Source organism: Lepeophtheirus salmonis, chromosome Z (genome assembly GCF_016086655.4).
Source record: "Lepeophtheirus salmonis chromosome Z, UVic_Lsal_1.4, whole genome shotgun sequence".
Lineage (NCBI taxonomy): Eukaryota > Metazoa > Arthropoda > Copepoda > Siphonostomatoida > Caligidae > Lepeophtheirus > Lepeophtheirus salmonis.
The window spans coordinates 21,265,547-21,276,071 of NC_092584.1; the positions used below are offsets into that span (position 1 = coordinate 21,265,547).

The 10,525-nt window shown below is 32.1% G+C and overlaps 1 long non-coding RNA gene across 1 annotated transcript; it reads left to right on the forward strand.

The window, feature by feature from the left end:
* The first annotated feature begins 1,641 nt into the window (after nt 1-1,641).
* On the forward strand, nt 1,642-3,037 carry LOC139907337 (uncharacterized). The gene is made up of 2 exons (XR_011783879.1): nt 1,642-1,849; nt 1,899-3,037. It is a non-coding gene; the product is annotated as an uncharacterized lncRNA (long non-coding RNA).
* Nucleotides 3,038-10,525: the final 7,488 nt, after the last annotated feature.

Sequence of the window (10,525 nt, forward strand, 5' to 3'; positions counted from 1 at the left end):
CTCCCTTTTTTTTCTCTATACTCTAATGGTATATGAATCAAGGATGACTATATACAGTGCACCCGCTAACGTATTTTATATATTCATTAAATTATTTTTTACTTGCTAGATGATTCTTAAGTTGAATCAATGTTACTTTTTAAAAGACTAATTCAGGACAATGTGCAAGTTTGTTTGTTTTTTGCAAAAAAACAAATTTAGTAAAATTGTGTCAACTTACCCAATTTCCTTAATGGAACATGCTTTCAGATTGAGGGAAGCAAAAGTTGATATCCAACTATATATTTTGTAAATAGAGTCCATATAAGGTAGATTATTATTACTTTCTGTACACTATATATGTTTTCCAGGTGCGTCATACCTTCTCATTCTATTCCGAGATTAGACGCCGCAGAAGCAGTAAGTTGAAATTCAATAATCGCAACCTTCTAATAGTAAGGATATAACTGGAGGAGATTGTGAGTTTGTCTCTTATGGAGAATTTGGGAAGGTAAGATAGGAGTCTATCGTGGACTGAGGGATGAGGAAGAATATAAAAAAAGTCATAGTGTCTTACATAATGACATGTGATCTCCTCTGGCCTCATCATTTAGTCCAAGGATCGACTCTGATCGACCCTCTCTCTTTGATACACCATAAGAGACAAAAGCATATTGAGACCTTCCATCTACTTTAGTGACTCTCTAAATTCTTTAATGTATAAATATCTTGAAAAAATTGAAAGCCCTCACCGGCTAATTCAATAATATTTTCAACGTGTGGCTTCGCTTAACCTGACCACGTTGTTTATTTATAATTTACCACTTCTAACGATTATATAATAGGATTTAATTCAGTAGTACACGAAACTTCCCGAACCCTATTTTAGATTCCCGCCTTTTCCACTGCGCATCTTTTCCATTACGAATATATCAATTTTATTTAGTGTAACCATTACGTCTTACATCAAGCATGTTTTTTTAGCCTTGAAGAGTTTTTTGATAGTAAATTTATCCTATCCATGATACTTATCAGTGATCTATAGTTTAATCTGATTATTTATTAATCTACTATAATAGATTGAAATATAATTTAATTATTTATTCATCAAATAATATTGTTTCGTCTATTTTATTAATTTCAAACTCAAATTCAAATTTTTTAAACCCCTGGAACCGTCCATAGGGGCAGTTGCAACATTTGGCGTGCTGCATTCAAATTCAATTTGTGGAAACACTATTGACTAATCTAAGCCTTCAAATTATTAAAGTAATAGGAGGCATATGTTGCATTAATTTTTCAGTCAAATCAAGATTTAAAAAAAACTTAAACTTATAAGTTTGACTTTAAAAAAGACATCAGTCGAACATTTCCCCGACTCCCCTACTTATAAAAACCAGGAAGAATATATTTAAATATTAGGTTGTTTCAAGTCACGAATCCATGACCCAAAGATTCATTTCACTTAAACATAATAGAAAGTCGTGTGTTTTTATTTCTTTAAAAAACTCTATTCCATGGTTGTAAATAAATACATCCATCCATATGTCATTGCCAAGTTAAGAAAGCAAGATGGTGGAAGGGGAGGGGTGTCGATTATATTCTGCATTCTGATTTGCTGAACTGAATGACGTCACAAATGTATTATTTACTCAGAAATGAAAACAATAATATTATTATAATAACGTGTGTTGAGAATTCATCAAGGTGTTGGATGATAAATACTCCCTTCAATCTCATGGTATGTTCAAGGGATATCTTCTTTTAATGTAAGATCCCATGAACAGATGCTTTTCTCGGCAGATTTCATCTACTTTAATGGAGGGATCGTTCATATTGCAGGCGCCTCTTCATATCAAGGTCTGTGATGGTGAGTTTTGATCTCGTTAATCACTGTCCCCATACATAAATTATTCCAGATCTTCCACAGAAATATCCAATACTTCTACATATAAGAACTTTGGAGTTCCATAAAACGACAGAATAATCAACTAAGATTCTTAGTGAGGAGAAAACAGAGTTATCATACTCCATCCACAGATCCTTTGTTGAAATTCTTTAAATCCAAGTCCGCTTCGTCTCCTACTCTAAGAAAACTATTCCATTAATAAGAGTCCTTCCGTGTCCTTGATGTATATAATGCAGAAATCCCTCATCTCTATCATATGTATAATTATATTATCTGGACATTTAAAGCTCACGGCTGATTTTTTAATTACTACTGAGTCACATTTGTCATTGAAAAACAAGTGGAAGATGGATCTAGACTCATAAAGATAATATACATCTCTTTTCTTTATATAACAAACCTCTCAACATCTGTAGACTTATGTTAAAATGTCTGAATGCATTGAATTTCACAAATTTATTGCGTTTGGAATCTTTTTACAAACAACCAAATTGCGTGTCCCCATATCAGAATATTACTTTTGCAAATATCTAGGATCTCCGCACAAATAATTAAATGCTTGCCATAATAGCTAATTATAAGTTGTTTTACTGAAAACAATAGTTCAAATGTAACAAAGTATTAATACGATCGTTTTAGTATTGATTGAAAAAATAATAATGTATCAATGATATTCTTCAAAATTAACCTTCCATATGAATAAGTTCCACGTTATTTTATTTTTTTATCTTATTGATTAATTCGGTTTTCTTTTGGAGATGCAAATGCTATTTTTTTATTGTGATTGTTTTTAAGCGAGTAGAAATTTCAAAATCCTTCCTAATGCGATGAAATTACTATTGGTCTCTATTACTGACTATTGGCAAGCAATATCAAAGTGGGGATGCTTTTGAAAATTTGATTTCCTGAGTATTATTCAAATATTTACTAAAATATACATAGGTATTTCTGGAGATAATCGTAAAAATCACAAGTCAAGAGAGGCTTATACAATGTATTACCTTCAGTTCTGTTAGCAGGATAATTACATTGAACACTATATGAATATAAATTAATATCTTACTGTAAGTTTACTTTTTTTCAAATGAGCATTACATGTTTAGTATATAATATCCTCTTATTCTCAATATATTATTGATTTTTTTGCAATACTGATATTTTTGTTTTGCTTTTTGTTATAAAAATAATCTTAATACTATACTGGTTTATATATTCTATCTAAAGAAAATGGAAAAATATTTATAAATGATTGAATGCAGTTGTTCACAGTTACAAGACAACCTTGATATACTCCTAGGCCCAGTTTACTAGTAGCTAATCTTACATTTTGAAAGATTCCTTATAATCTTAGAGTAAAATACAAGTACAGGCTAGCGTTTTGCATACTTTTATTTCGTTATTAACATGGACCTGCTAACTTCTGTCACATTATAAAATTCGCATGTGACACACTTTTATCATCCACCACCTTAAAAGAAAGAGACTCTTGATGAATGAGTTATCCAAGAATTTGATCAATCTAATTAAATCTTAATTCACCCTACTAATCTAACAGGACTTGTAAGCGTTCTGTTATTTTGGCGTTCCATTAAAAAAAAACCAACATTGTTTAATGCTCAACAATTATTTAAGTTCTGTTCCAAGTTCCAACCATAAGATAGTACAAAAAACAACAAACTGTACGCCAGCAAATCACGATTTCCTCTTTGATAGTGTGAGGGAGTACTAATTTGAATACTACAGGGTGTCCACGATAAATTGGAACTACTTTAAACTTCATCCAGATCCCTTAATGTGGATATTCGGGGTTACATCATACTTATATAAAAGGTTGCGTGAACAATACACTATAACTTCCACCCCAATTGTTTTGACAACAAACAATAGTCATCATGGAACAAGCAAGGAGAGACGCCATCCTCGAGTTGGCTCGCGCGGGACACAAGCCCTTTGCTATCTACAAGCTTCTTAACTCCCCAAGACCACGGTGTACCCGGTCTTCAATGCCTGGGAGGTTGAGGGGAAGGTCTGCTGCAAGGCCCACAACATGAGAAGTGATCGAATCCGCACTCCCCGCTTCCTAGAAGGCCTCCGGAAGTCCATCAAGTCCAGGTTGGCCAAGAAACGTGGAGTGAGCAAGCAGCTGGTCTCCAAGGCTGTGAATGATGACTTCGGGTACAGGTCATACCGAATGGCCAAACAACACATCCTCACGGCATGTTAAATAAATTTATTGTTTAATATCATGTCTAACTTTTTCATATTAACAAATACACTCCAAATTCCATTTTTATCAAGCAGGTTGTATTTTGAGATAGTTCCAATTTATCGTGGACACCCTGTAGACATAGTGTCAGAAGAGGGCAGCCATTTCGAGAAACAAATTTTTAATCCTTGTTCCTTGGAAAAATATATATTCCACTCGGTCAAAACAATGTTGGGGTCGAGGTAGTCGACATTTTGTTGTAGTACACTGTATATAAAAAAGAGTCAAATACAAGAAATACTATGTAAATATCAGAAGATACTTAATTATCTTAGCCCATGAATCTTGCTATTTCATCAAGGGGTCTTTAGGAATTTTAAATGGTCCATAGGTTCAAACTCACGACTAAAGGATGAGCCTCATCCCCACAATTTAGAATTATTGAAATGGTTAAGTTCGAGTTAAGGTAGAGTGCTAGAAACTTTCATGTTCGATAAGAGGCTTCAAAAAGTGCCCACTCAGCCCTCCTGTACCACTGCCACAAAGTAGGATTCCCAAGTAGTCGTGCTTGCTTTAAAAACACTTGAAATCATATTATAAGAGTAAAAACAAATATAAACTTTCATTTCTTGAATTTTTTCTAAGTACTATTGGAACGGAACGCTAAAATCCCATTCTTTTCGTTCAGTGTTAAAAAAAAATCTGTTCACATCATTGAATGCGCGTTCCATGGAACCCCGTTCAATTTTGAGTTCCGTTCACAGCCCCGACTCTAACATGAGGAGGGATGATGCGCATTTGTCATTCTTTGTGATGTAAAAAGGAAGCGTTCGATAAATGATATCTATTGAGGAATAATCATACTTTGAAAAGGAAATAAATGTCGAAGGAGGGTATCACAACTATCAAGTTTTTTAGAACAAAAACAGTTAGGATTGAGTATATATATATATAGATATTTTTTTTCATTTGACAAAAATATATTAATATGAACTTGTCAATCAATAAACAAGATTTATCAACACGTATAATAACATAACAATAACACGTTTTTACTTATATTTTATCTCACAACCTTTTCTCCCGAAAAAGAAATCGAACAAAGGTTTAAAATCGGATGCCTGTTAGCCAAATTGTCCTATCAATGTAATTAGTATTTAATGTTTTTAAAAACCGGTCACAGCTTACTAACTGTTAATTCAAATTCTTCCAACCAACATTCAGAGCAGTGATTACGAAAAAATTGGCAAGCTTCAGCTGTCAGAAGGTGGCGTAGGGTACTCGTGTATAAAGTAATTACCAAGTAGCCCTTCACAGGCCTCATGATGGTCCTAGCAGCTACTGAAAAGTGTTTGGTGAGGTGATTCATCGATTTTGTGGGGTAATTTATTTTTGTCAACAGCTGTTAATTTTTTAATTACAGTTTAATTTATTTGAGAGTAGGTATGGATTTTTGAAATTTTTTACTAAAAAATTGTATTTTATGTTGATAGCTATTGATTTTTAGATTTTTTTCTCCCGAAAAACGTTATATTTAAAATTTGTTTTCATAATTTTTTACTAAAAATTCTACAACCCAAGCCCCCTTCCTCCAAAAAATATATAATTCTACGGACGACCCTGCTACACGTGAGCCAGGGTATTAAATGAATATAACATATATCCTATAAATGAATAACCTAACTTTTCTTATGTATCTTATTTCTTAATAGAAAACTCGAACACAATTTTAGAAACTCAAAGTAAAGTATAAACATAACATTACTTGAACTCGACTCAACTTTAGTAATTGAAATCTTGAAATAGATAATTTTATCTCGAACCTGACTCTACTCTTTAGTAAGAAGAAAAGGGTATAAATCTTCTTTTTTTTTGCAGTTATTTACAACATTATTTTGGTTATGTACATACGTTGATTTAGATTATACAAATTGTGAATGCATTGCGCAATAATTGTAAAAGATATTACATAAATTGAATGCAGCTACCCATTACATAGTGTGTGTATTTACATATTATGGTGACAAACATTTATGGATCATTATGCAAATCCGAGGATGAATCAGGCTATTTGTGGCAAGTGCAGTGATTATGCATTTATTTTTAAATAGTTACTATATAGTTGCTGAATTGTCAATTCAATATTTGCTGCATTTGTTGACGAGTTTGTGTAATAATTCTCAAATGAAATAAAAAAATGATTTACAAGGAAGCTTTTTTAAAAGCTCCCTTATTTTTGAATCGCAGATATCACCACTACTATAAAGGTTGACAGTTCAGATTGGTTGGTTCAATGTACGCAAAGTTTCTTGAATCTCTTCTTCCTTCAAATGGACGATTGAAGCGATATTTAGTCATACACACATGTACTGGTATCCCATTGTTTTGTTTTTCCTTTGATATTTTAATATTCCAAGTAATATGCCAAAATAATTACTACATATTATATATGCTTATTAAAATAATACTAAATGATGTTTCTTATATAGCTTTTTGTCAAGATGTATTAGCTTATTAAGTATTGGCACCCTCAAAAGTTTCGGCTATTTTCATGATCAGCTCTTTATATTTGTTAATTTTTCTCATCCGAATGTAGAATATTACTTTTAATATGCTTTTACTCAACTAGATCCTAAATCAAATGTTGACAATATAATCAAGAAATATGGTGGAGTTTTTATTGTAAAAAAACTGGTTGGCCATCAATGCTATCGCCTCACTTGCAAAGAAGAATGGTCGAGTAAGTCAAAATTAACTCCAGAACAAATAGCAAAGGGATTTTAGTTGATTTAGAGAAGAATGGTACTTTTGTTTCACAAGGAACGATATCTATATTGCTTCACAAAGAAGGCTATCATGGGAAACTTTCAAGAAAGACACCATCATTCAAAATCAAAGTTTGCCAAAGAACACTTGGAGAAGGATTTGAACAGGTCGTCTACATTATTGTGCTCAGTTGAAACAAAAATTGAGCTTTTTGGTTTGAATATACCCAGCCCGATAGGAGGAAATCTGGAGAGGCCTTTCTCCTTGAAACAAAATATCTAGAGTAAAACAAAAGTATGGATGAATCATGCTTTGGGGCTGCTTTTCTTCCAAAGGTACTGAAAGGCTTGTCAAAGAGAATGGAAAAAAGGGGGTTATGATAATATTTTAGACGAAAATTTTTAATCCTCTGCAAAAAATTTAGGCCTTGGTGCTAAGATGTTATTCCATGAGGATAAAGATCCAAAAGCATTCCGTAAATTTGCATAATTGTGGCTTCAAAGGAGTAAGGTTAGGGCTTTGGACTGGTCTTAGTTCAATCCACACATAGAAATCCAATTGAAAATCTTAGGAGTGAGTTAAAAGTGAGTTAACCCAAAAATATCCAAGAACTCGAGTCATTTAGCATTGAAGAGTGGCAAAATTTTCCTGCTACAAGTTGTTGGAGCTTAATTGTAAATTATAATAAAATAATAATTAAAGTTATCAGAAATAAAGGTTTTACAATGAACAATGACTTACAGGGAAGGCAATACTTTTGCTATGTATTTTTTTAAATTATTGCCTCTTAAATAAAATACGTAAATTATTCTGTTCATCAAAGAAGAAACAAACATCAATAAACCTTTCATATTATTATCATTGTATCCTATCGTGTTTTTTGGTTATAATAATACAGAATCTAAGTCGAAATGTGGCAGTCCTAAATAAGGCCCATACATTTTTTTCATGTTGATATAAAGAACGAATGTCTATAGCAACCAAAAGGTTAAAATATGAAATCGTAATCATAGATGCAAATAATATGGTCCTGCAAGAGGGCCTGACTTTCTGTAATTGCTACTTGAATAATTTTATTTTATTTTCCGAAACTAGTAATACTGATTCTTTTATTTCTTGAAGAGAGAACATAAAAGTAAAAAGTAATGACGAGTGCGTGAAGCACTAAAAGTAACACTAAGATATTTTTTTATGTTCCTTTAATTGGTAAGATAGAGTTACACTGATTAAGACCAGGAACTGTCTCTAAAAGTCTAATGAAAGTGAATCAAACCTATGCACATTAAGTTCAAGAGAAATAGACTAAAGATTAGTTGGAGAAATAAAAATCCTTATTGGACCGGAAGTAGAATTTAGGAGATTTTTTTTTGTCTATTTCCTTGATCTCATAACTGCTTGCATCTAACCCAAATATTTACCCAAAAATTCTCCTAATTGTCAGGGTGACCAGGTTCATTTTGTTTACTTTTTTTGGTATACTGAAAGATCATATTTCTTTAATCTATGGTCATGATGCTTCACAAACATAAGGCAAACAGGCTCTCTGAAAATCAAGCAAGAGGTCCATTCGAAATTTTGAAGCCCAATTTACTGCAATTCTCAAACAATGATGTTTGCTTCTAATAAAACAAAGTACCTTCGTATTCCAATTTGAAAGTAGAATCCCCGAGTCAAAATGAGCTCAAATATTTTTAAAAGAAAATCAATTGGCAACCTTATCGAGGACATCTGACCAATTTGGATTTTTTTTATTAAACGGAATAGTTGAGAGAAAAGTCGATACAGTTTCCAAAAGTAGCAATTTCAATTCCTTGTCATATTTTAAATCATGTTGGATCATAATGCCAGAAGAAACATGCGCAGATCACGTGTTAAGCAGTTTTAAAAAGCGTTTGACCAAGGTAATCAAGAGCAAACATTTACAAAAACTTTGTATATTTATCTCTGAAACAAAGTTGAATGGAGATTATGTGTTTGCCTCTATTTGTTTGTTAGTTACCAGAATTATGTCAAAAGTTAGAAATTTATTTTGATCAAACTTGGTACAAAGATTATAAGAGGTCTCGATCAAAGGTCAACGTCATGTTAACAGAAAATGTAAAATAATATAATGAACCATAACATTGACATAAATTGAGATTCAAAACTCAATTTAATTTTAGACGAGGGTTTGGCGCTCAAACCAAGTTCCGGGCTTAGTTTATTTGCCATACTCTTCATAATATATAAGTAAACTTTGTCACACGGTAGATTCGGATTTAATTAATTTTAAATTTACTATGGAACCGTTCATACAGCTTGTTTTGAATGGTCTTTTTTTCATGCCGGAATAATAAATAAAAAACTTTTTAAAAGGTATAAATGGTGATCACCATTAAAAATACTAGGTGTACTAAATATAAATTCAGTATTTATAATGGATTTTTTAAATAATTCCATTGATATTTATCTCCTTGGCAATCAAGATAGATCAGGTCCATAAACACTATTTACATTATCAGCCGCCTGGAAAGTGTTGCCTTCTGGTTTGAAAAAGACCTGTAAAATATGGCGTGTTTTTCTTTTTGTTGGAGTTCATCTTTGACAACCTCTCACACAAACTTGAGTCAAACAATCACAAATCTGTCTGAAAACTGATTGCACTTAAACAATGCAAGATACACATATCCAAATCAATCTATTGGAAAAATAATGAATTTCCATTTATTCCACCAATTTTTATGTTAGTTGAGCTTTTGAGTAAGGTCTGCAAAATTGAATTTTGTTTCATATATGAAAAATAAAACTATTGTTTATATACTTCATGCTACTTTCTTTCAATGATTAGTTTTATATATCGGGAGAGCCATACCTAATTTAATAATGATGACTTGCTTTTTAGTGGGAGTTCTTTTCATTTCAACACGTGTGTACTTTTTTTCAATTTCTACAATTAATTATGATAGTTTAACAAGCCAAACTATTTTTTTATTTATTGAGGAATCTACTAGATGAAGTAAAAACAATAAGAAATTTGTATCAAATGATGTTGATACGAGAAAACAATGTTCTGTGGCTTGAGATTTTCTTCAATAAGGGAAATCTCTACAACTCTTGGATCCTGTCCAAATCGGATGCCCACCCGTCTGTTAGAACTAACTTTGCTAAATGACTTTACCAAAGATAGCAGCCGGTGATATCATAAGAAATCAATCATCATCTATTTGTAATATTAAATATAATAGAGCCCACTTAAGGCCTGAATGGAGTGTATATTCGTTTATATTGAATACTTATAAGAAAATCCCGATTTAGTATACAGAGTAGTGATGAAAATCGTGTGTATTTTGGGCATGTTATTAAAAGAAAAGCTTGAGAGCAATAGTTTTGTCTTCTGCTACTGAATATAATGCTATTTCATTATAAATATTAATGATGGGCCGGGATTCCTGGGAGAATGCTATTTACATTGTTAAATACAAAGTGACAGTTCCAGCTAGATACATGACTACTAAATATTCGGAGGTGTAAACTCTTTCATTGAGGGAGACCATTGCATTTATATCTATGCTTTAAAATGTTTATTAAGTGATTGCTTTACATAATTTTGTGCTTGCTGAAATCTTTGTCTCTTTAAGGTGTAGAGCCTTGGCTAGGAGGTTTAATTTTAAGCTGAAATGCTTATT